The sequence below is a fragment of the Helianthus annuus genome, chromosome 3, assembly GCF_002127325.2.
Source record: "Helianthus annuus cultivar XRQ/B chromosome 3, HanXRQr2.0-SUNRISE, whole genome shotgun sequence".
NCBI classification, from domain to species: Eukaryota; Viridiplantae; Streptophyta; class Magnoliopsida; order Asterales; family Asteraceae; genus Helianthus; species Helianthus annuus.
Window position 1 is genome coordinate 42,352,215 of NC_035435.2, and position 25,657 is coordinate 42,377,871.

Here is a 25,657-nt window from a genome sequence, read left to right on the forward strand (position 1 = left end):
AATGACATATTTTTCACCAGACATTGTTTTACAAACAGTTCGTTTTATACAACTCATTTTACTTGGTTATTTATTTAACCATACATATTTCTTTTATATCATCTGATTTTCTTATCAAGTTTTCATATGATTTATAAAACAACACATTTTACAAGGTTCATGACTACTTTTGTTAAACATCTCTTCAAACTTATAAGTCATGAATCCTAAATCAATAAAACCTATGTATCTCACTGGCATTTTTATGCTGACGTACCTATTTTCACATGTGTTTTCAGGAGATGATGTATAGGATTGATCAAGATACACTTAGGCGGACTTGGGCCTTAGTGACATTAAAAGACGCAAGACTAGTTAATTATGTTATGTCTCTTTGTTTGTTAAGACATTGGAACTACTTTTAATTAATAAAACAAAATTTCAATTTCCATGTGTTATGAAACAACGATTCTGTTACAACACTCCCCCAGTTTTCCGCCACGATTTGTTGTTTTACGTGGTCGGGGTGTGACAGAAGAGTTGGTATCAGAGCTCATGGTTATAGGGAATTAGGTTATTAGTAATTTTTTGACCTAGTCTATAACCTTCCTAGGACCCCAACGCGAGTTCACTTGCGTTTAGTCATAAAACAATACCGTCACCTATCCTTAGGCGACAACCACAATAAGAACACAAATTTCGAATCCGCTTCGAAAACCAATCATCTGTTCTAGGATGATTGATTACTAGGTTTTGAACCCTCTAAGTTTTCAAAATCTCGTCAAAGTTTGGGTCTTATAATGTGAACACGTGAAAACTGGAAGGGTGAATGCCTGTACTCTGAGTTTTCTGTCTAAGGCTAGAGTGTTCGTACAAATCCGCAGTATCGGACCAGTCACTCTTACCTGGAAACTCTTGGGGTGAGTGTTCACTTATATGCAAGCATGTCTTCAGTGATACATTAATATGACCCGTTTACTTTGATTAGTCACCGTCTCATTTGTTTTCCTTAGGTAACAAGCAAATGATCGCAATTTTTATGCGTTGCCCTTCTGTTTTGTTTATCCGATGACATTTCACTTGTTTCCTCCTGTGTCTTTCCCTTCCTCCAGAATGTCTCTTCATTGCAGCAACACTCAAATGTCTGAGCAAGCTGCCAAATTTGCCGAGCAAATAGGCGAAATAATCCTGAAGTCTGTGGATTTAGGTATCGCCATGTCTCATCTCAATAATAGAGCCACTCAAGAAGCATCGAAGGAAGCATAAGCCAAGCCTTCGAAAAGGTCAAGAAAGCGTAAAGCTTCAAAGAATTCTCCAGTCGTTGCACCAAATCAAGCAGCACCTAGCCAGGTGGCAGCACCACCAGCTAAGAAGCGGTACAAGGGAACTGCTCCACGGTGCAATCGATGCAACTGTCATCATCTGCCTCAGTTACCCTGTTCCAAATGTACCCACTGTGGACGATGAGGACATTTGGTTGACATATGCCACTTTGCTATCCAAAAACAAAGCTATTGCAAATCTTGCTGCAACTCAGCTCCAAGCCAACCCGGCTCAAGCTCGCTTTCCACGTGGATCGTGCTATAACTGTGGCAAGACGAGCCATTTCAGGAACAAATGCCCAAAGATTGTCAATACAAATCCAACCCACGAATGAGCATTTGGCTGATCAGAAGAAGCTGCTGCTTTAAATAATCTGAACTTTCATGCTTTGTATCTTTTGTTGAACCCTGAAACAATCTGTTTTGTTTATAAATAAATGGTTGTTCACAATTCTGATATACAAGTGTAGTTACATGTGTGTATGGCATTCCCCTATGATACCTACAACAAGGAACTGTGTTCTTACAAACTACTCTTGTGGTTCTCCCATTCGAGTGATCGTTCATAATTTCCTCGGAAATTCTAAAGTACTCGTTTCATTCTAAGAAACAAAGTACAGAAAATAAAGTGACATTATGAGTAATTGTGCTTTTGCACATCTGTACCTTTAAATCCTTGGTTAGAAAACTAAGGTATTTTTCTATCTCATACCCGTATCATCACATTCTGGTTTTCATAACAATATACCTAGTATATGTTTGTTTTAAAAAACAACCTTCATGATTTCAAAATGTTCCATATAGTCTGAAACATTTTTAACATAGTATATCTACTTAATATATCAAGTGCATGATTTCAAAAGCATCATTCATGTTTTCAAAAACCTTATACATAATTTCAAAATTCATCTCGCATGATTTTAAAGCATATTTATAGTTATCTAGTACACCTACTTATGATTTCAAAAGTATTATGTAAGGTTTCAAAAACATTAAACACATTTCTAAAAGAACCCCATGCATAGTTTTCAAAAAAATAAAAAAAAAACATTTTCTCATACATTGATTTAACTTTCAAATTCTGCTTAATATGCCGCCTTGGCATATCTAGCACCTCAACTTCATAAATATTCTACCCCATGTATCGACTTAAGCACATCGAGTGCAAAGTTTTGAAACACCTCCCAAAATCCATATGGGATCTTCTTACCTTCACAAGTAGATCCTTGTGGATGATTATCGTTCAAATCGGAGTCCTTAATTGGATTCCTTGTGTACCTTTATTCGAATATTACGATTCCTTGTAATCAAAATTGAATTTTCTTTTTAAGATCTTCCTATCTTCATAGTTAGATTCTTGATAATATTTAAAGTGCCAAATGAAATCCACGAATTGGATACCTGGTGTGCTTTAAATTCATGTGCATAATTAACAAAATGATAACAAATTTAAAATCAAGTTAAACAATTTTGTGGTTATATGATTATGTGTTATGTGTTTTCCTTTGGTGGTTTTGTTTTCATTATCCAAATCCTCGTAGAATCTTTCATATCTCCACGTGAAAGATTCACAGTAGGATATCCAAAGGTACTACCCTAAATCCTTAATGGGCTTCTACGTAATAGTTAAGACCCTTGGATTTATATAGTACCATTCCATGATTCAAAAGAGACCCTTTGAGTGGTCTAGTAAAAAACATTGATTCAGAATCTGGTTAAGAATGGCATGTGATGATATAGCTGAAAAGACTCCTTGGTGGTCTATTTAAAGAGATCATTTATTGAATTAAAAAGGACCCTAGGATGGTCTAGTCACAATCATCACAGGTTCGTCATCGTTTTCTTCCCCTACACATTATAAGATACACTGTGTGGACTATGCAAGGAATTACGTAATTATGGATGCATACATAATTATAAAATTCAGTGCACGGAAGCCACAGTAAGATTTATCATGTGTAAGAACCAATAGTGGCAAAAATAACGAAATGTAAACAATTTAATGGAGGTATGGTGGACGCACCAATAACGCTTTATATACTTGTATATAAGTATCCCTCTTACATTGCAAGCATGATGTTATTTAAAGTTACTAAAAGTTCAGAATCCTAACCAATGTTGTTTTATCTTTACGACTTCATGTTTCAAGCTCTCACAAGTTTCCTCTAAATAAATTTCGGGACGAAATTTCCTGAAGTAGGGGAGACTGTAACACCTGTGCCTCCACGGCCATCAAACAAATACCAAATCAATGAAATATTGTATTTCATACTTGGGACTGGTATAAATATGTGTGTCATTTGCACATATCAAATTTCATTCGATTTCGAGCTTTAAATCGCTTTCTAGAAAGTTATACGCGCACTGATGTGTAAACATAATCAGTTTAACGCGACAAACACTCCGGAACATCAACCTATGCTTAACATACCTTAAATAACCTTTACATAACTTAGAAATAAGTTTTGAAGGCTTTGGTATGGCAAAATCAAGTTTATTCGCTTACAAGGACTAATTTCGACAAACTGCGAAAGTATGCCAGTTCATACTGTAACGGACATTCCGGAACTTGATCATAAGTTAAACATACCCTAAATATCCTTTACATAGCTTAGAAATAGGCTTTGAGGGGTTCGGTGTGCTAAAATAAACTTTTTGGTCATTTAGGGACTAAAAGCGTCAAAAAGTGCACAAGTTTGCATTTTCGCGCATATCTTACGTTTTGAATATATCCGGACATCTAAAGTTTATGTAATCATTAAAATATTTTATTTTAGTGGTTGGCATGAGAAAAATCCATTCGTCGCGTAATTTGGATCGTTTTTCGCGTTCATGCGCATTTCGTCGTAATTAAGCGAATATCGCGATCGTACGACCAAACGAACCGATATCCGGCATATTTTTGAGCATGTTTCATGTCCACTATGTTTAGACATCATTATAGGCCCTTAAAGTTGGCTTAACGGGCCTTAGACGTGTCAAAATGAGCCTTAGAAGCATGCAGGGACCAAAACTGCTGAAACTGAAATTTATTGCTGAACTGGGGATCTCAGGCGGCCGGCGTAAGACCCCCCCCCCCTTACTCTTACTTGGCTGGTATGAGAGTATCAGACCTGCAAAAATCATTTTACAGCCTGTTTTGCAGCTGTTCCAACTGTTTAGGGGCTTTGCAAATGGTGTTTTTGAATCTATGGGCTCATATTAGGGGCTCCCATGGTTTTAGAAAACAATGGGTGCAAGTGTACGGCCTAGATCAAAGCTCGGGTTTCAAGAAACGATCTTAACGGTCCTATGAAATCTATAAATACCCTCACCCCCTTGCTTCAAAACCCACATTGATTCTGAAATTCCTCTAAGTTGAGGTGATTATCACTTCATACCTGAGGATATTTGGAATCAAAGTTCCGTTCTTGGACCCGTTGTAAGTCCTCTTTCGTTCTTTTATGCGTTTTTAGCATGAAAGTTAAACTTTGTCCAGTTTATGGTTAACACGAAGTTCGTTTGAACTTCATAACGTGAGCGTAATCACGATGGATATAGTCCCTTGTGACTATACCTACTGATTACCACGTTATTTAGGCATAGTAACGAGTCATAGTTTCGGCCAAAATACGTATTCTTGCGTATTTTGTAACCAAACTACTCTTCGGTATCAAGACCCTTTGTCTTGATACCAAACCTGTTTTCTAACCTTGTTAAACATGTTTTAACATGTTTAGCTCGTCACTTTTAGATTTGTGCTTATATAGGGTCGTAAGGTAAGAGATCTAAACAATCGCTTATACTTTCAAACCCGACCCATTTGGTCGATCATTAGGATCCGAACAAATACTTTGGGTGACCATAGTTGCATAAGGAATAACCTTCCAAGGTTATACCTTATGGTCACTTCGTTTAAGTAGTTGTATGATAGGTAGTTTATATGCCTTAGGTAAATGACCAAAATGCCCTTTTTGCGCCAAAATTCATTTTAAGCATATGTAACATAATTTTTGACATCTAAACTGATTAGGAAACAATATTAGACATGTTAAGGCATATCTTACTTGTCATAGGACTAGTTAGGCGGTCCGAACGCGTTTTACGCGAACGACGCGTTAAAGTAGCATAAGCTACCTAAACGGGTCGTAATGGGTCGAAAGCACTTAGGATAAGTTCCATTCTAGAATATAGGCTTTGTTAACCATATCACATGAGTTCTTACACTCATTTGGTTTACGAAACCTCATTCTACCCGATCCCCCGATTAGGTCTGTTTATTAACATAGATTCCTATATTAGGTGCCGTTTGATTCCGTGATCTCTAGCATTGCTTGGTTGTTACTCAAGAACTTCTAGGAAATCTCAAGTGAGTACATAGTCCCCTCTTTTACTGTTTTTCAAACGTTTTGGGGGTGAAACACATGTGCCTACTTGTTACTTTCGTGCTTTCCATGTTTTCATATCATATGCTTGCTATGTTCATTAGTACACTTATAGTACATGATTTCATTATGTTTTTGCTATGTATTGTCACACCCTGGCTTTGCGGAAGCGTGGGTTAATTTGGTGTGGCTTCTTAATACCATAGCTTAATCACAACAAAGATATATGAAAGTAAAACCATGCAGATCATCCATTGATTTAAGTTTTAAAATAAAAGTACCACAACATTGTTTTAAAGCGTTGACACATGCAACGGAAATTACAACCTAATAATATAAAAAAAACATTGTTTAGAAGACATAACCACAAACATAAAACAGACATAGTTTAAGAACTGTGACTCGTCCAGGTAAAAGCCTCAACCCCTAAACTTGGATGACCTCATAACTCTTACGCAGCGTGAAAACGTAGCATACCGTGCCAGATCCTTAGTTTCCTGAAATACATGTAAGTTGGAAAAATCAACAAAAATGTTGAGCGAGTTCATGTGTAGTGAGTATGTAAACCTTTGTAAGTATAAAAATCCTGGTATGTAGCAAATAAGGAAATAAAGAGATCACCAATGGTTTGCAAGGCCATTGATATGTGTGAAGTGCAATAGGAAGACTTAAACCTAGCAGATTTTTGCGTCGGGTACCAAGTCACCCCGAGGTCCGTACTGTTGGGCCTGGGGCTGGGCTCGCTACACCCAGATAGATCTACCGCTAAAGACCCTCGGTCCTACACTGAGGATTAATGGCCTCCATTTCCTGCCTACCCACTCACATGATCTAAGTGGTAACCCTCCTTACGCTAACCATACCATGTAAAAAGAATTCGTAATCATAGTAACATGTATTTCACCCCCGCAGTTTAAAAAAACTAAAAACAGTTAAGAGAAAAGGGGGGACATGAACACACAGAAGTGCGTCTCGAAACAGTAATCTCCCAGTCAACCCGCTGCGTGACGACCTACACGTACTAACTTCTATTAGGCGGACGGCCGTGCCTTGGCTTAAGGTTTAAGTTTTTGGGAAATAGTTAGGCAACTATTTCGTATTTGCACTTCGTAATTATGTATTACTTATATTCCTTCCCAAGGATGGGGTTTTTATTACATGCGCGTTTTGTAATTCCAAAATATATGATTAAGTCTCACTTAATAAAATATATTTTAATTTATTTGTCTAAAATATTGTATCTTCAAAATATACATATTTTTCCCAAAAATATTATATTTTACTTCTTATAATTTCCAAAATAATACCTTTATCAAAATACACACTTACGAGTATTTTTTCGAAAATACATAAGTTACATTTTTGGAGTTTGTGTGGTAATAATAATACCGGTGTAACTTAAATATTTATTGTGAGAGCGTTAGTATTATTTTGGAGTCGTTACTGCTCAGTGTATTCCAGTAATATTATTTTTAGGGTAATATCTAGTTCACAAGATAATCGTAAAATCCACACAAGTGTTAATATGAAAATATATATTCTAGAGTTAAATGCCATTTTAGTCCCTGTGGTTTGGGCCATTTTGCCAGTTTAGTCCAAAGGTTTCATTTTTAACCCGTGGGTCCAAAAAGGTTTCACAGTTGCCATTTTAGTCCGCTGGGTTAACTTCATCCATTTTTTCTGTTAACGAGAAGGCCATTTCGGTCATTTTATATGGCTGAATTGCCATTTTAGTTAACAGTATTACATACAAAATGACCAAATTGGCCTTCTCGTTAACAGAAAAAATGGATGAAGTTAACCAAGTGGACTAAAATGGCAACTGTGAAACCTTTTTGGACCCACAGGTTAAAAATGAAACCTTTGGACTAAACTGGAAAAATGACCCAAACCACAGGACTAAAATGGCATTTAACTCTATATTCTAAATATATATTTAGCAAGTTCTATTTATGAAATTCCACCTCCGACACTTGGAAGTTTTGTAATAAAAATCATGGCGAATTTTTATTTGGAAAATAAGTTAAAAATACATTCACAACACTTGTTACAAAAATATTTCCAAGTGTTATATTTCTGGAAAAATTTCGCCAGAGTTTCCTCTGTAACTGGAGGTGGCCAATGTGACAACCGGTAATTAACGGCTTCTAATTACGCGATTAACAAACGTGTAAGGCGATAATAAGTAGTGTTTAAGGCACAAATCAACTTAATTAGGCTATTGGAATGCCTAGGGACGCCTATCCGACTTTACGTTACGCGAATGATAATCTGCGGAGAAAACTGCGTAGCGATAAACGATAACGAATTGGATACCGTACAAAACGCTGACAACACAGACAAATACGTACTTTCTACGAATATTTTATAGTTATGAATTTAGTTTTGTGAATTGATTTTGCTTCCGTTTGTCACAAAACGCATAACGATCGAAAAACGCGACTATGACCGTGATTGACGAACGAAAGCGCAAACGAGTCTAATAACAATAAACGACATAATTTTTTTTTAGTGTTTGACTCTAAAACTTTATTATATGACATATTACGATGTTCGGGATTCGAAAACGGGTCTTGTAGAAATTACGGGCCACTTAAAACACGCGAGATTGGGCTTGTGGGCCTCGGGCCCAAGCCCAAAGCCCACTAATCTTAACCTAACTATAAATTAGAAGTCAAAACCCTATCTCTCCATTTGGCAGCCGACACCCCATCTAAATTCCCTTCCAAACTCCTCTGCCTTCATCTCTTTGAAGAAAACCTTATCCATCTTATCATTTCTTTTGTCTGCAACTAGGAAGATCCCTCAACATACACAAAACCCATCTTAATTATATCTACAAATTCATAACCACACCCACAACAAGAACTTGCAACCTCTGTTCTTTCACTGGCGGTTAATCAGAAGCCGAGACCCCCCCCCTCCGATCTTCGTTCTTCCGGTCACACACACAAACACCTCGCTCTCGCTCATCTCTTTCTCTCTCGGTTACGCGGACGACCGACCACCACGATTTTGGTGGCGGCACATGACAAACGACAGCAGCAGCGAAGGTGCCGTCTCCGACGACGCCAAGAACGACGTTGGTGGGGGAGTTGTTCCTCACAATAGACTGGGTCCGAGGTTTTCTCCGGTAAGTTTGTAAATCATCATTTTTTCATTCAGAATCTATGTTTCTCCAGCAAGTATTTGGTGTTTCAGGCATTACGAAGATGATGATGGCAGCGGCGGTCAGTTGGGGTGATGGTTATTCTAGAGTCGGGTTATAATAATTCCAGCTTCGGTTCAGGTTTTACCATGGCCCCGAGTGTCATTATGACTATGAGTTACTTCTATCTCAGATCTGATATTCGGGTTCAGGATTTAGCGGGTCAACAGTGGACAAATAGTCAACATCAGTACGGTTCAGGTTCACAAGTTTAGGATTCGGGTTTGTTGCACGGTCAGTTCGACTCAACAGTTAACCATGGTCAGAATCGGGGTTTCGGGTCAAACCCGGTTGACTCGGTCAACACCAGAGTCAACTTGGGTCAACATACGGTCAATCGGGGTCGAAACCAGACCCGGTAAAGTTTACCGACACGAAATTAGTATAGATCGTTATAGTTTCTAGTTTTTTTTTATACTACGCGAATCGAGCTCGACCGGTCAAAAGTTTATACATTAGTGATTTATCTACGATTCTTGCAAAATTTGCGAAAAGTTATATATATCTTGTTTGTTGATTTTTTTTGGTTGAGTGTTGAAAAGAAAATACGACGACTTTTTATTGTCGGGTTATTAAAAAAAAAACAGAGGAAACTCTGTCCGATTTTTGTAAAAATCCGAAACCAAAACATAATTATATTGTTAAACGGCACTTGTTGAAATCCGAGTCTTTCTAATAGAATAAATAAAAAAATACAATTTTATTTTTACGACGTTACAAGTTAACGAAAAACCGATATTTTATTTGAGATAAATATAATTATTATATCTATTTCAAAACGGCGATAATTCAAATTATTTGGAAAAATTTCATAAAATACGTACGAAGTTTCTATTTATTTCAAACGTTTAATATTCGGAAGTCGTATATTATTAATATAATTATTTACATTTCTTTCAGACGTTTAGAATCTGAATTCTTGTAAAGTGAATATAATTATTTATATTCGTTTTAAACGTCACGTTTTCGAATATATGTATATGTATATATATTTATTTATTTCCAACCTACGAAAAATACAACGGTATGTTACCGTTTCATATACGACATTTCGAATACGTACCATTATTCATCTACACCTTCCTTTGTAGAGTCGTTTTGTTAGCGACTCGGTAGAGCTCGGACACGTAGTTTATCTACGTTGTCTTAAGTAGAAACTTATAAGTATTCCTTCGTAGGAATGTCGTAGTTGCACGCTAGCTAATACACGTTCATGGAACAACACTATGGAAATCACGCTAGGCTAGCTTTGCACAGGAATGTCAAGGTGAGTTCATAACCCCCACTTTTTACTGTTTTACATTTTTATAAATGTTTTCGGGGGTGGAAAGACATGCAAGTTTTGCAAAAATAAACAACTTTTCGATGAACGATAACTCATATTTATAAACCGTGTTGCGAATGAATTTCAAGGGACTTAAATGGTTTACGAATGGGTTCGATCAAACATACCGGTTTTACAAATTTGATTTGCATATTTCGAAACGTGCATGATTTTCTAATGGGTACGGGCGACACAGTCGAGGTGATTCGACACAGTCGAGGTGATTCGACACAGTCGAGGGGATTCGACACAGTCGAGGTGATTCGACACAGTCGAGGGGATTCGACACAGTCGAGGTGGTTCGACACAGTCGAGGTGATTCACACAGTCGAGGTGATTCACACAGTCGAGGTGATTCACACAGTCGAGGTGATTCGACACAGTCGAGGTGATTCGACACTAAAAATCGTCTACACAGGTTGAGTACTTCCTATGTCGTCGCATACGTTAATGTCCTCGCGAAACATTAACGATCAACCTGTTCATAGACGCTTTACATACCCATTTACAACACTAAAAATTTCCTATATTCATAAGATTCATTTGATGGAAACTCACAAATACCTAGATTTACAATCTTTGGTAACGTTTTTCAAATTATACCTAAGTAAGAGGACGCGCTGATCCTGCTTACAAAGGTTAGTTTGGGCTTGGCCCATTCTCTCTCGTGCAATGCACAAACACTCTCGTAGGCTAGACTCACAGTTCTCATATATCATGCCAAGAAAATGATTTTACTATATTTTCTCAACAACTTTAAAACCGGTTATCAAAAAGATTTATTTTAAATCTTTTCAAAACAAACTATGAACTCGCTCAACTTTATGTTGACTTTTTCGCATGTTCTTTCTCAGGTTGCATTTTTCAAAACTACGGAACGGTTGGAATAGAAGAACCCACGGGATTTCGAGTACTTAGCGGGCGTTCAGTGTTTAGAAGTCTTAGCTTTTTGCTTCCGCTGTGCAATGAAGATACCGGTCCAGTCACGCCAGCTCTGATTTTTCGGGGTGTGACAGATTGGTATCAGAGCTATAGGTTTCAGCGAATTAGGTTTCTATAGAGATACCTAGGCTTTAACCTCACTATCCACTGGGGACTTAGATATCAAGAATTGAACATAAACAGAACGCCTAAGACTCGAATATGGGTTCCAACCGTTGCCAAAAACAATGAGTTCACAATTTTGGTTTTAAACATACACACGTGTTGTGTTGATACACGGTTCATGAAACAAATTTATACATTGAGCAAAACTTTGAGAGTTTTGAATAACATGCATTTAGGACCCTTGGAAACTTATGTCGAAACTCATTAAAGGTCCTCACTTAGAAACCGTGACTAACAACTCGAGCAAACGCCATTATATTATGTCGTCTATGCTATTTCACTTACCCGAGCAGGTAACCTACGTGGAACAAAACGCTAGTGCATGATGATACCTGAAACTCAAACTATACGTCAACGGATGTCGGAGCACATCACATTCTACGCGGAACGAAACGCTAGTGCGCGAATATACGTGAAACTTAAACTATACGTCAGCGGACGCCAGAGTATATCCCACACGACTCTCGATGCAAGGCCTTTGAAAATATAATTGGGCATGGCAACAACGATGCTAATCTCGTCAGCGGAAGAACAACAACCGAAGTGCAATACTTTGCCACGTGATCCTGTAAATGACACGAATCATGCTGAGGTATGTTAAAACAAGATTTCACAACAGTCGATGCTTAGCCTAATGAGACTCACAATTATTGGCGCTGCAAAGGAAGTCACATGTCTTCGCATTCTCCCTACTTCATTAATAGCGACTATGCTATGTTCGACATTCCATGGAAATGTCATCTAACAACCGGTCATCACACGATATTTCAGGTAAAGTCGTTAAATCACTTTTGTTGAAATTTCGACTTTTTGCATATAGTGAGTAGACTTTCATACTTCTACTCCCCCTAATGATCATTGCATCACAAAAATTTTCTTTTGTAATAGTGAATGCTCATTTGTTTCATTCTTGATGAATTCATATTTATACATGCGTCGTTTGTTACGCATGTGACTTCACTCGAAATTGTTGCTTTATCAACGTTCAATATTGTTTCTCTACGTTGATTATTGCATTGTGATTTGGACGATTGCATTGTTGTAAAGCGTTGACTCCTTGATATCGAGTCAATGAAACTTGTTGGATCTCTTTTCCTTTTCAAGCTACATACATGGTTTTTCGTTGTAACCATGTTGAAATTTCGTATCGATACGTGCATTCATTGTTGAAATGTGACTAAACCAAGTTCAATTGTTTGAACTTGCTCATGATATATATTCAATTCAAGGTCTAATATGTTGAATTGAAGTCATCATATTCTACATAATCCCAACAAGCACTTCATTTGCTTTGAACCATAACATGCTTGTTTGGTCTTCGACTTCATTGAGTCGTTTCTTTGATCACGATCACCTTGTGGTGGCGTCTCACATATTTGAAGCTTGCGCTAATCTCGTTTGCACATATCATGTACGGATTTAATTGCTTATTTATTTGATTATTGATATTAAATCCGTTTGTTCGATTTATTGTATTAAATCAGTCTTAATGCAATTGTGTGTTAAGATGATGGTACACAAGTTCGTGTTAAATATTTCAGTGTACCTCTTAACGATTCTTTCAGCATCGATCGAACATTTTGTGATATTTATTGCTCTTCCATTTTCGATCGAAAAACATTATTTATTTGTTTCATTTTCAATTGAAAATCCTATGGGATTTGTTTGGAACACCCACATTTATTTCGTTGAGCCTTCATTTGATTTAAAACACGGTGATACTTGTTCGGTCACCGCTATCATCGAGTTATTTCATTCACTACGACACCTTGTGGCGTCGGTATAAACTTGTAGCTTGTGCTAATCACGATCAGCCGTCTCATGCGAAGCTATATATTCTTTTCGTTTGACATATCATTTAAGTAGTCTTAATTCAACTATGTATTAAGACGATGATACACCTGTTTCTGTTGTATTTTCATTTCGGTGTATCCTTGCAACACGTTGATTTTATTCATTCAATGGTTCGATAGCTGATAAATCATTTTCATGATTCTATTTATTTGAGTTTATTGAATCCGAGTTTCATTTATACAACCAACGCAAGTTTCCGTTGGTAGTAAACTCTATTGTTTCAAAATTGATTTGCATATTGTGAACGTTCATTTGGATTTCTCTTGGTCGAAATTCCTCTTTTATTGACCCCGTAAACATAGTCATATTGGTGATAGTATCACAACACTTCGTTCACTTGACGGCGATTTCTGGAACAAACTCAGTTGAATCATTGGGTTCTTATTGATGCAAAATGTCTTTACACTCAAGTAATCCGAATAAGTCCTGATTCGATTGTGCGGTCTTTCACTTGTTATTATTTGGACTTACCTGTGAAACAACACAACATTGAGGAGATAACATAGACTAAATTTCGAGGACGAAATTTCTGCAACAGGGGGAGAATGTGACAACCGGTAATTAACGGCTTCTAATTACGCGATTAACAAACGTGTAAGGCGATAATAAGTAGTGTTTAAGGCACAAATCAACTTAATTAGGCTATTGGAATGCCTAGGGACGCCTATCCGACTTTACGTTACGCGAATGATAATCTGCGGAGAAAACTGCGTAGCGATAAACGATAACGAATTGGATACCGTACAAAACGCTGACAACACAGACAAATACGTACTTTCTACGAATATTTTATAGTTATGAATTTAGTTTTGTGAATTGATTTTGCTTCCGTTTGTCACAAAACGCATAACGATCGAAAAACGCGACTATGACCGTGATTGACGAACGAAAGCGCAAACGAGTCTAATAACAATAAACGACATAATTTTTTTTTAGTGTTTGACTCTAAAACTTTATTATATGACATATTACGATGTTCGGGATTCGAAAACGGGTCTTGTAGAAATTACGGGCCACTTAAAACACGCGAGATTGGGCTTGTGGGCCTCGGGCCCAAGCCCAAAGCCCACTAATCTTAACCTAACTATAAATTAGAAGTCAAAACCCTATCTCTCCATTTGGCAGCCGACACCCCATCTAAATTCCCTTCCAAACTCCTCTGCCTTCATCTCTTTGAAGAAAACCTTATCCATCTTATCATTTCTTTTGTCTGCAACTAGGAAGATCCCTCAACATACACAAAACCCATCTTAATTATATCTACAAATTCATAACCACACCCACAACAAGAACCTGCAACCTCTGTTCTTTCACTGGCGGTTAATCAGAAGCCGAGACCCCCCCCCCTCCGATCTTCGTTCTTCCGGTCACACACACTAACACCTCACTCTCGCTCATCTCTCTCTCTCTCTCGGTTACGCGGACGACCGACCACCACGATTTTGGTGGCGGCGCATGACAAACGACAGCAGCAGCGAAGGTGCCGTCTCCGACGACGCCAAGAACGACGTTGGTGGGGGAGTTGTTCCTCACAATAGACTGGGTCCGAGGTTTTCTCCGGTAAGTTTGTAAATCATCATTTTTTCATTCAGAATCTATGTTTCTCCAGCAAGTATTCGGTGTTTCAGGCACTACGAAGATGATGATGGCAGCGGCGGTCAGTTGGGGTGATGGTTATTCTAGAGTCGGGTTATAATAATTCCAGCTTCGGTTCAGGTTTTACCATGGCCCCGAGTGTCATTATGACTATGAGTTACTTCTATCTCAGATCTGATATTCGGGTTCAGGATTTAGCGGGTCAACAGTGGACAAATAGTCAACATCAGTACGGTTCAGGTTCACAAGTTTAGGATTCGGGTTTGTTGCACGGTCAGTTCGACTCAACAGTTAACCATGGTCAGAATCGGGGTTTCGGGTCAAACCCGGTTGACTCGGTCAACACCAGAGTCAACTTGGGTCAACATACGGTCAATCGGGGTCGAAACCAGACCCGGTAAAGTTTACCGACACGAAATTAGTATAGATCGTTATAGTTTCTAGTTTTTTTTTATACTACGCGAATCGAGCTCGACCGGTCAAAAGTTTATACATTAGTGATTTATCTACGATTCTTGCAAAATTTGCGAAAAGTTATATATATCTTGTTTGTTGATTTTTTTTTGGTTGAGTGTTGAAAAGAAAATACGACGACTTTTTATTGTCGGGTTATTAAAAAAAAAACAGAGGAAACTCTGTCCGATTTTTGTAAAAATCCGAAACCAAAACATAATTATATTGTTAAACGGCACTTGTTGAAATCCGAGTCTTTCTAATAGAATAAATAAAAAAATACAATTTTATTTTTACGACGTTACAAGTTAACGAAAAACCGATATTTTATTTGAGATAAATATAATTATTATATCTATTTCAAAACGGCGATAATTCAAATTATTTGGAAAAATTTCATAAAATACGTACGAAGTTTCTATTTATTTCAAACGTTTAATATTCGGAAGTCGTATATTATTAATATAATTATTTACATTTCTTTCAGACGTTTAGAATCTGAATTCTTGTAAAGTGAATATAATTATTTATATTCGTTTTAAACGTCACGTTTTCGAATATATGTATATGTATATATATTTATTTATTTCCAACCTACGAAAAATACAACGGTATGTTACCGTTTCATATACGACATTTCGAATACGTACCATTATTCATCTACACCTTCCTTTGTAGAGTCGTTTTGTTAGCGACTCGGTAGAGCTCGGACACGTAGTTTATCTACGTTGTCTTAAGTAGAAACTTATAAGTATTCCTTCGTAGGAATGTCGTAGTTGCACGCTAGCTAATACACGTTCATGGAACAACACTATGGAAATCACGCTAGGCTAGCTTTGCACAGGAATGTCAAGGTGAGTTCATAACCCCCACTTTTTACTGTTTTACATTTTTATAAATGTTTTCGGGGGTGGAAAGACATGCAAGTTTTGCAAAAATAAACAACTTTTCGATGAACGATAACTCATATTTATAAACCGTGTTGCGAGTGAATTTCAAGGGACTTAAATGGTTTACGAATGGGTTCGATCAAACATACCGGTTTTACAAATTTGATTTGCATATTTCGAAACGTGCATGATTTTCTAATGGGTACGGGCGACACAGTCGAGGTGATTCGACACAGTCGAGGTGATTCGACACAGTCGAGGTGATTCGACACAGTCGAGGGGATTCGACACAGTCGAGGTGATTCGACACAGTCGAGGTGATTCACACAGTCGAGGTGATTCACACAGTCGAGGTGATTCGACACAGTCGAGGTGATTCGACACTAAAAATCGTCTACACAGGTTGAGTACTTCCTATGTCGTCGCATACGTTAATGTCCTCGCGAAACATTAACGATCAACCTGTTCATAGACGCTTTACATACCCATTTACAACACTAAAAATTTCCTATATTCATAAGATTCATTTGATGGAAACTCACAAATACCTAGATTTACAATCTTTGGTAACGTTTTTCAAATTATACCTAAGTAAGAGGACGCGCTGATCCTGCTTACAAAGGTTAGTTTGGGCTTGGCCCATTCTCTCTCGTGCAATGCACAAACACTCTCGTAGGCTAGACTCACAGTTCTCATATATCATGCCAAGAAAATGATTTTACTATATTTTCTCAACAACTTTAAAACCGGTTATCAAAAAGATTTATTTTAAATCTTTTCAAAACAAACTATGAACTCGCTCAACTTTATGTTGACTTTTTCGCATGTTCTTTCTCAGGTTGCATTTTTCAAAACTACGGAACGGTTGGAATAGAAGAACCCACGGGATTTCGAGTACTGAGCGGGCGTTCAGTGTTTAGAAGTCTTAGCTTTTTGCTTCCGCTGTGCAATGAAGATACCGGTCCAGTCACGCCAGCTCTGATTTTTCGGGGTGTGACAGCCAACCTTTCTAGCGTATCATTTTCTTTTCAAATTTCAATCAACAATTTTCCCAACATCAACAAACAATATTCAAACACTAAACTAGTCAAAACAAGTATAAATCGCAAACACATGAACTTGTAAGTTGTGTAAAAATACGTAGTAATCTTCTAACATTTTTAGTAGATCTTTCCATCTTTAAAAATAAAATCAGTTTCTCGGAACTCTTATTTTTAAAGAAAATGCAAGTTTACAACTTCTAGTCCAAGGATTACGAAAATATTTCTTTGTTAAATCTTTTGTTACATAAGTGTTTACACACTTGCTTTTTCACTAAAAAGCTTGTAGTTTGTGTAAGATCCGGGTTTAAAACATGATTTGCGTCTTACACTTGGTTCTTCGAAAATACCACTTGTAGATCTTTAGATCTACTAGTTTAGAACTCCATTTTACAAGAAAAACTATTTTTACACAAGTTCATGTTTATGTATGAAAGGGTTCGTCATCTAATAACTTTCCTACTTAACATAATGCTAGTTTATGTTCCATGAACATGATCTAGCGTGGTTAGATGACGATCCGTTCCACAACTAGCAACCAACAACATAAAATAACCATAACTAAACAAGATTCATGAGTTTTACACCACTATTCACTCTTTAACCACCATATTAATCATACTTTTAAGTCTTTAAGCTTTGATCTTTAGTGTTCATGATTTTTACCCGTTAAATCTCTTATTGACCACGTTAGACAAGATCAAGAGGGTGTTTAGAATCACTTACAACTAGCTCAAGGCTAGGGAAGAAATCAAGCGAAAACAAGGTGGATAATAGCATTGTAGAGAGGTCCTTGTGATTCCGTAAGCACCAAGCCTCCTTGTATGAACCCTTTCACCTTTGTAAGTAAGTAGAATTGCAAGATCAAAGTTGGATGATGGTGAGGTGGGTATGGTTGTGTTCGGCCGAGAACAATGGCAAGAGGGAGAGAGAGTTCAAGTTTTGTTGTGTGGTTTATGAGAAGTGAAGTGATCTTATGGGTCTACTTATAGACCACTCATCATAATTAACCATTGGATCCTATGTCATCAAGATATTAAACATGACCACATAAAATAATCAAAAATTTGTGGGGTGTCCCCACATGGGACCGATTTCGGTCAAGGAGGGGGGGGGGGTCATGGTTGAATTTGAACAAGATAGTTAGGTGTTAGTTTGCTTAGTTAGGGAGTTTAAGTAAGTTATTAGTGTGTAGTGTTTTGTGACAGGTGTTAGGGTGTTCGGGGACCCTAACTGGCTCAGAAAAGGAAAAATAGTGTCATTGACAATATTTTTATGTTCCGGGTAAAGTCCGGTTGTTCGGTTGGATACTGATTCGTTAAAGTGCTTAATAAGCATTTAAAGTGTCCTTAATGCTATTTTTAGTGACACAATGAATTCCCGACACTTTGGAAAGTGTCTAGTATTATTTTTCCATGTTTTTGCATTTTACTAGTTAGCTTAAATGCTGAATTTTGTATTAAAGTGCAGAATTTTGTGTTTAAAACATGTTTTAGGCACATCCGGTCACTATAACTATCACCTAGTGACGCAGTTCTATAATCCTCATTTCCCTACACTCCCTACTAGTGTAGTGATCTATTCCCGGCTCATACTGGCCTTAGAGACAGTGTCTGTCTGGTGCTGGCTGTGTCAGCACGTTTACTGGTTTATCCGCTCATTGTGCTACTATGCATCAAGTTTGTCACTATAGTTCTGTGTAAATAATGGAGTGACAGCAAATAAAGTATGATGCATGGTTATGTATATTTCAGAAATCATGTAGCAGTTTATTCACAACTGTAAGCAAGCACAGTAATCAAGCATTAATTAAATATTAATTAATTCATACGGATACTTGGTTTGGTGAGGTTGTCACATTCTCCCCCCGTTAGAAAAATTTTGTCCCGAAATTTTAGGTTCTGCTTCTAGTTGCAGGGGTCGTGGGAAATAAGTGGGGGTACTTTTCTTTCATTCGGTCCTCACGCTCCCAGGTGTATTCTGGACCGTGTCTTGCATTCCAACGAACCTTGACGAGTTTGACACTGCTCCGGCGGGTTTTGTTCACCTTCCAATCTGTAACCTCAACGGGTTCTTCGACAAAATGGAGCTTGTCGTCAATATGAATCTCGTCTGCGGGAATGACAACAGTATCTTGCGTTGGACTCTTTTTCAGATTTGATACATGAAATGTATCGTGAATACCATTCAGCTCGGCAGGTAATTCCAACTTGTATGCTACTAACCCAATTCTTTCCAGAATCTTGAATGGACCAATATACCGCGGATTCAACTTTCCACGCTTCCCGAAGCGTGCCACACCCTTCCAGTGTGATACTTTCAACAAAACCATGTCGCCTACCTCAAACCCTAGAGGTTTCCGTCTTCTATCCGCGTAGCATTTTTGTCGATCGCGATCCGCCTTGATGCGATATCGGATCTGTGCAATCTTATCTGTGGTTTCCTGGACCACATCGGGACCAACCAATTGTTTATCACCTGCATCAGACCAACAAAGCAGTAATCTGCATTTGCGGCCATATAGAGCTTCAAATGGCGCGACACCAATACTGGTGTGGTAGCTGTTGTTGTATGAAAACTCAACCAATGGTAAATGTTTATCCCAGCTACCACCCAAATCCATAACACATGCTCTCAGCATATCTTCCAAAGTCTATATCGTCCGTTCGCTTTGTCCATCGGTCTGTGGGTGAAATGCAGTGCTCAGATTTAATTGTGAGCCAAAAGCTTCTTGGAAGGATTGCCAAATCCTTGACACGAACCTTCCGTCTCTATCAGAGATGATCGAGAGAGGCACTCCATGACGTGCGACGATTTCTCTCATGTAAATTTCAGCTAATTTGCTCATGTTGTCTTTGTCTCTGATAGGTAAGAAATGCGCAGATTTTGTTAATCGGTCCACTATTACCCAAATAATGTCATGACCTCTTGGCGTTCTTGGCAACTTCGTTATCAAATCCATGGAAATTTGTTCCCACTTCCACTTGGGAATCTCAGGTTGTTGCAGAAGTCCTGAAGGCTTCTGGTATTCAGCTTTTACTTTGGCGCACGTCAAACACTTACTAACGTAAACAGCGACATCGCCTTTCATCCTAGGCCACCAATAATAATCTTTAAGATCTTGGTACATCTTATCCGCTCCTGGATGGATAGAGTACCGTGATTTGTGAGCTTCATCAAAAATAACCTTTCTCAAACCACCAAACAGAGGAACCCAAATCCTTTTCATAAAACATAACGTTCCTTCCTCGTTTGGTATTAACTGCTTCTCCATCCCACGGAGATATTCTTCTTCAAGGTTCCTTTCCTTAAGAGCTTCTTTCTGCGCGGCACGAATGCGCAGAGAAAGGTCTGTCTGAATAATCATCTCCAAAGCCCTGACCCTTATGGGCTTGATCCTCTCTTTTCGACTTAGGGCATCGGTGACCACATTCGCCTTCCCTGGATGGTAATTGATATCGCAGTCGTAATCGTTCAACAACTCGACCCAACGTCTTTTTCTCATATTCAGCTCTTTCTGGTTGAATATGTGCTGCAGACTCTTATGATCTGTGAAGATTGTACATTTCGTACCATATAGATAATGTCTCCAGATCTTCAATGCAAATATCACTGCGCCTAATTCCAAGTCATGCATGGTATAGTTCTTTTCATGTACTTTCAACTGGCACGACGCGTAAGCTATAACTTTCTGGTGTTGCATCAACACGCAACCCAATCCTTGACGCGAGGCGTCACAATATACCACAAAATCCTCTGTACCCTCTGGTAGTGCTAAGATTGGCGCATTGCAGAGCTTGTCTTTTAACAACTGAAATGCTTCCTCCTGTTTGATTCCCTAATCAAACTTCTTATCTTTCTACGTGAGGAGTGTCAGTGGTTGAGCGATCTTCGAAAAATCCTCGATGAACCTTTGATAATACCCAACCAAACCTAAGAACTGTCGAATCTCGGTTGGCGTCTTTGGGGTCTCCCAATTCTTTATCACCTCAATCTTGGTGGGGTCCACATGAATTCCGTCCCATCCACTACATGTCCAAGGAATTGGACTTCAGGTAGCCAAAACTCGCACTTCGAGAATTTAGCATACAGCTGTTCCCTTTTCAGCAACTCCAGAATGGCTCTTTAATGCTGTTCGTGTTCATTCTTTGTCTTTGAATAAATCAAAATATCATCGATAAACACAATCACGAACTTGTCGAGATACGGCTTGCAAACTCGGTTCATTAAATCCATAAAAACTGCAGGTGCGTTTGTCAACCCAAACGGCATAACTAGGAACTCGTAATGTCCATAGCGAGTCCTAAAGGCTGTTTTCGGAATACTTTCCTCTTGTATCCTTAGCTGATGGTAACCTGATCGCAGATCGATTATAGAGTAAAAGCTTGAACCTTGCATTGGTCGAATAGATCATCAATCCTTGGCAGAGGGTATCTATTCTTGATCGTCAACTTGTTCAACTCCCAGTAGTCAATGCACATATGAAAACTACCGTCCTTCTTCTTGACAAACAGGACCGGAGCTCCCCAAGGTGAGAAGCTTGGTCTGATAAATCCCTTGTCTAACAACTCTTGAAGTTGTGTCGACAATGCCTGCATCTCTGACGGTGCAAGTCTATAGGGTGCCTTAGCCACGGGCGCGGCGCCTGGGACCAAGTCAATATGGAATTCCACTTGCCTCTGGGGTGGCAATCCTGGCAAGTCCTCTCTGGGAAGACTTCCGGATATTCCCTTAAAGGCGTATCACGCTTTTCTCCATGAACCACAATCATTTCCCCATCTTCTGTTGCGATGCGAATGACCTTTTCGTGATAAACAATCTCTGCCTTGTTACTCGATAACCAATCCATCCCTACTACCACGTCGAAGCTTCCCAACTTGACTGGCAGTGGATCCAAAGCAAACTCACGCTCTCCCAACTCGATCATACAACCTCTGCCAACTTCATTAGCTTCAACCAACTTTCCATTAGCCAATTCAATCGAGTACGGGATATCTAATTTACTAGCGGCTAACCCAAGCATATTCTTAAATTCTAACGACACGAAGCTATAATCGGCACCAGTATCAAATAAAACGGACGCAAAGTGTTGGTTTATAGGGAACGTACCAGTAACAACATTGGGATCCTGGCGCGCTTCCCTCGCTTCGATATTAAAGATCCTTCCTCGTGCTTGGTTCAATTCCGGGCAGTTTCTCTTAAAATGCCCAACGTCATCACAGTTAAAACAGCCAAGTTTCTGCCCATTACCACCACCATTCCCAGCTTGATTGTTGTTTTGATTTCGGTTCACAGTACCCGCTTGATTCGCGTTGTTGCCTCGGTTTCCATTTCCTCTGTTATTTCCTTGTGCACGATTTCCATTTCCTCTGTTATTTCCTTGTGCACGATTTCCATTACCACCACGGTTATTGTTCCGATTACCAAAACCTCCTTGGCCTCCCCGGACAGCATTAGCCCAACACTTATCCTTCAAATGTCCAACTTTTCCACAAGCTTCGCATACTTTTGGTCCACACCGGCCAGAATGGTGACGCTGGCAGGTGTTACACTTGGGGTGTGTACCCATATAACCCTTCCCTTTCTTTCCAGCACCGGTTGCAGCTTGGACCGGTGTGCTTGATTCTCCTTTCTTGTCAAGACCGCTTGTTCCTTGTTTGAAGTTCGAGAACTTCCTTTTGTTCTCGCCAGATGACTCTACGTGAGTCTCTTTCTTTTTCTGCTCAACATTCGAAAACTTGTTTAAGCGGACGACTTCCTCAGTAAGAGTCATGCTCAGATTGATGGCCTCTGTGATTGTCGCAGGCTTGGATGTAGTGACCATACTCATGATCTGAGGAGCTAAACCCCAAATGAAGCGCTCGATGTGTTTGAATTCTGGTGTAACCATGTAAGGTACCACATGAGACAGGTCGTGAAACCTTTGAACATACTCCGCGATTTTGGGTCCTTCCATCTTCAGATGCCAAAACTCAGCCTCCAACTTTTGAATTTCAGCGCGTGAACAATACTTCCTTCGCATGAGCTCTTTCAGCTCAGTCCATGTCATTGCATATGCAGCGGCTTCACCAAGAGTTTGAACTTGTAAGTTCCACCAGGACAGGGCTCCGTCCAAGAATAGCCCAGAAATGTAGGTTACTTGTTGGTCTGGAGCGCACTTGCCCATTCGAAGTACAGACTCTGTCTTTTCGGCCCATCTTACAAAAGCAACAGCACCTCCGGTGTCGTCAAAGTTTACAGGCTTGCAGTCTAGGAACTGCTTGTAGGTGCACCCTGCACATACGTTAGAATATACAAATGGTATTAGCGAACGTGCTAAAAATGTCCAAATGTATTGTAGTATGTCTCAACGACTAAATGTTACCATGAGGCGGATTGTTATTGCCATTGTTGTTTGAATTACTTCCGCTGGTTCCTCCTTGTGAGGCTGCATACTGCGCAATGGCGGCAGCGATGATTCCTTGAAGTTCTGCCTCGTTGGCAGGCATACTCGTCTGGCGTCTTGGAGGCATCTTCTAAAAAGATGTTTCACGTTGGTCAGGTCATAATAAGTAAAGGGTACGTACATAGCAAATATATCAACACATAACATCTCATGTTATAAACAAATCAAACACATAACATCTCATGTTATAGAACATAAACAATAAATCAATCATCACATATGATGAGAATACTACGATTGCACTGTCATAAATCGAGACCACAATGTAAGGTTTACAAGTACACAACTGTATCATCATACAATATCCATGACTAAGGGCCACATCGCCCTAGTCCAAAATATCTAACCCGTGTCAACAACATCCAATATACAAAACAACAAAAGTCATAATCAAAATGCAGTCTCCCAAAAGCTGTGCAATCTGTGCAATCGCGGTCCTCTCATCAGCAGTCTACCTGTGTCGTACAAAATGGCCTAAGTTGATGGCGGTGGAGGAGGGGGGAAATGAGAAAAGAGCAAACGTCACATGTGAAGCCAGTCCTCCTCCATAGCTCGATGAGAGCGCAACAAGTAAGCTATCTGCTGCTCAGGAGTCCAAAAGCGAGCAGCAGAATCGGGTGAAAGTGGACGTGGAGGATGAGATACTGCAGGTGGAGTCTGGCACTGGCACGGGAGTCGCTGAGCTCTCTTCAGCTCCTGTACGCGACGGGTCAGCGCCTCCTGCTGTATCATGAAAGATCTAAGAATATCCTCTGTAGAATAACCCACGTGGTAAGGATGATAAGGATCAGATGGTGGCATAATGGGTGGCGAAGTCCAGAGGAACCGCTCACTAGATGGAGCGAAGCATGGTACAGCAGATGGGGTAACAGGGGGAACAAAAGTAGGATGAGAAATCTGGGGTACAAACTGATATCCTCCTGACACGAAAGGCATGTGACCAAAAGGCTGACGGGATGAACCCTCCCCAGGACGTGGTGGAGGTATGTCCTGAAGAAATGTAACAGGTAAGTTGGTGCGGTGAACATCGGTAGTATGTGCGGGTATCAAAGGAACATCAACAGGAGCTGAGACAGGGGCTAAAACAGGGGCTGTAGGTGGTGTAACAGGTACCACGAAAGGTGGGAAATCATCATCATCATCATCTATCCACCCGTTGTGGGTGTGAGCATATCGCGGATCGATGTGGGTCGCGAAAGGTGCATGGTCGAACATCACTGGCATGGGATCAGGATGTGGTGCGACAACAGGATCAGCAGGAATGTCAGCAACATGAGGAGCATCAACATGAGCATCAATAGCAACATGATCATCCACCAACTGTGGAACAACAACAGGATGATCATCAACAGGTACATCAACCAAAGGAGCAACAGCAGGTGCATCGGCATGCTCAGGGTCATGCTCAAACGCGGGGTCAGGAGCAACAACTGGCTCAGGGGCCACAGCAGGCTCCGGATCATCAAACTCCATGTCAAAGTTAGCTGGATCAACAAACAAGGGATCAACGGGGGCTACAGGATCCTCATGGGTTGATCTAAATGAATAAACTCAATATCATGATCTGGATCAAAGCCAGGTGGGAAAACAGGATCCGAATCATCAACATCATGATCGAACTCAAAGCTAGGGGCAGGGGTAGGTGCAGCGGACGATGCCATATCAGGGTCTGTGTCATGCGAATGGTGTTTGATGCATAAGAATTTATACATCTTTTAAACGTCAAATACGCCCCGTTTATGCGAAAACTCTTTGTATTTTCATTGATTTTGGTACTCATTTGAGTTGTTTGTGAAAATACAGGTCCGGGCTTCGGCCCGGTGATGAAACAGAAGCTTTTGGAGCAAAATGGGGCTAAAATGGTGCATTCCAGCAAACTGCCAGATATGGCACTACCGTGCCAAACAGTGGCACGACCGTGCCAAGCCCTCCGACATCAGCACTCTCAGCCAGCACTAGCATCTATCAGCCAAATCATCAAAATTCAGGGGAGCACTACCGTGCCAAACAGTGGCACGACCGTGCCAGGCCAAAATCAACTCCTGATCAGCTTGTTTCCGAGAACGATGTGACTG

The 25,657-nt window shown here is 39.6% G+C and overlaps 1 long non-coding RNA gene across 1 annotated transcript; it reads left to right on the forward strand.

Moving 5' to 3' along the window:
- The first annotated feature begins 14,880 nt into the window (after nucleotides 1–14,880).
- On the forward strand, nucleotides 14,881–17,089 carry LOC118490589. Its single transcript, XR_004889446.1, has 3 exons — nucleotides 14,881–15,151; nucleotides 15,973–16,061; nucleotides 16,936–17,089. It is a non-coding gene; the product is annotated as an uncharacterized LOC118490589 (long non-coding RNA).
- Nucleotides 17,090–25,657: the final 8,568 nt, after the last annotated feature.